Raw genomic sequence first — 2,678 nt, 5'->3', positions numbered from 1 at the left:
GTAGGGAGGGATAAGGGGGGGAAAAGTAGGGGGGTATTAAGATTAGCATGCATGGGGGGTAGGAGAAAAGGGAGGGCTGTACAACACAGAGAAGTCAAGTAGTGATTCTACAACATTTTGTTATGCTGATGTACAGTGACTGTAAAGCGCTTTATAGGGGGGACCTGGTATAGGGGAGAGCCTAGTATACATAATATTCGTCATGTAAGTGTAGATTAGTGATAAAAAAAAAAAGTAGGGCATTTCCTGTGTGGTAACCTCCAATGAGTTCTACACAAGAGTATAAAGGGCATATAAAAGTGTAGGCAAAGGATCTGTTTGTGTTTAAACAGAGGATCATAGCCTAATTGGGCTACCCCAAAAATGAACTAAGATACGATATGAAAAAGAACTTCCAACATCAGCACTCTCTGGAAGACTCATTCCAGAAGATGATCATCAAAAAACCCCAACAAATATCCACGCACTGCTACAGCTGTAGATGCACTCATCCCACCAGTTCCTGAACTTGCCATGGGAATGAGGAATGAGATATCTAAGCTGGCCTGTGCATACAGTAAAACAACAAATTTGACTGTATCTATACTGTTGGAACTCAATCAAGAATTAGGAGAAGTGCAATTGTAGCGCTCCAAAATCTTACAACTACTGACTATTTACTGTTAAAACAACATAAGGGATGTGAACATTCCCCAGGAATGGGTTGTTTTAATTTGTCTGATTTCTCTCAGACTGTTCAAGTTCAGTTGGACAATATCTACCACATCATAGATAAGTTTTCACAAATGCCTAAGGTGCCTAACTGGTTTTCTTGGTTTCACTGGAGATGGCTGGTAATTGCAGGTATGCTTTGGTTATGTAACTATACTCCTATTATGTTAATGTGTGTGCACAATTTACGTAGTAGCTTAAAACCTATACATGCTGAAGTTACTCTACAAGAAGATATGTCAAAGAAATAATCAATCTTCCCATGTTTTCTGCCACCTGCTACTTCTATAGCTTTTCTTCTTCCTTCCTAATTACAACCCTTAAATAGAATTCATGCCTCATATCAAATTTACAGAGTATCATAATTCTTACAAGTGGTAAAGATACCTCAAGACAAATGCTGGACATAGAAGCTGCAGGACATAAATATGCAAAGAAATAAAAAGCTAACCATTTCAAACAATAAGGCTTCTCTCTCACTTACCAACTTTACTTTTCCCTGTATGGCCCCGGAAGATGACTGGTTAGCCAGAGACGGGTAAGATTCCTCAGGGAGGAACAACCTAAGACATTCACAGTCGCAGGGGGGTCATCAGGTGAGAAATTGGGGATCAACAGAGGTGAGGCTTAGAACCTCACCCCCCCTGTTCTGAGAGAAATCTTCTGCATACATGGATGTTTTATTGCCCTTGTCTAGCTTGGATTAACACAGTCTACAGGCACACACCTGATCATCTATATTTGCTCTCTTACAACGCTAAACTATGTTTTCTACTTTTATCTTGTATCTACCTACCACTTCAGCATTTTATTAGAAATAATAATAATAAAGAGAGAAATGTGGTATCCACATATAAATCAAGTATAAAAATCAAATGAGTATTCATATTTGAACTGACTGTTTATAGTTCATAATGCATGAGCAAAACCGAAGGTTTCAGTGATGGCTGCCCTTGTACTGTTCACCATGTAAGAACTTATTCACTATGTAAGAAATTGTTCTCCATGTAAGAACTTGTTTGTTATGCTTCAGAAGATTGGAGACTGACGAAAATTAGGCTTGGGGTGGATTAATGATTGTGCATTGAGCATTGACTCCCCTATACAGAATTTTATTGTTGTTAACAACCATTTGATCAATAAATATGAGAGATGCCCTCACAAAAAAAAAAAAGTACACACTTCCAATGGTAAAATAATAAGTAACCGGGGTGTAATGAATATAGTCAAGATATTGTAACAGCTTGGTTTGGTGATAGCTGGTACCTAGAATTGTCATGTATATAAATGTTGAATCACTATGTTGTACACCTGAAACTAATGTAATGTAATTCTGTGTGTCTACTACCCTTCAATAAAAAATAATTATCTACAAAAAAAAATACAATGTGGTTCTCTAAAAGAGCTGGAGTTTGCATAAGAGTACAAAAATTTATTTTAAACATCAGACTTCGGTTTACATTTCTTGAAATTCTTACATCAATAACAATGTTAAGTGTTCATTTGCCTGTTTTGGGTGAATGAAATACTCCTCTGGAAATTGTTTTATCTTCAATCAGATACAGTTCACAATAGAAAATAAGAGATTCTTTGGGCTGCTTAGCTAACATTCTAGTCTATGGCAGTCAGTTGTAATAAGTAAAATTAATTGCCCAATTCAGAGCTCAGAATTTTTCTCGTATAAATTGCCTCTGATCCTTTTCTGAGAAGGAAGTGAAAAAAGGCAGAGATAAAATTTAAAAAACACACTGATCATTCGCTTTGAAAAACTCAGCTTTAAATTCCACAGTTTCTATTGATATATTTAAGAGGAAAAGGAACATTACAATAACTCAAATTTTTATTTTTATTTGCCTAGGCAAAGTTAATATGGACTTGCAAAAATGGACACTCAAAAATATGAACATGACCATATATGTGGAATAAGAATTGGGCTATTCAGAAAAATTAGACAAGGAATGAATGTA

Source organism: Manis pentadactyla, chromosome X, assembly GCF_030020395.1.
Source record: "Manis pentadactyla isolate mManPen7 chromosome X, mManPen7.hap1, whole genome shotgun sequence".
In the NCBI taxonomy this organism is placed as follows: domain Eukaryota; kingdom Metazoa; phylum Chordata; class Mammalia; order Pholidota; family Manidae; genus Manis; species Manis pentadactyla.
This window is presented reverse-complemented; position numbering follows the sequence as displayed.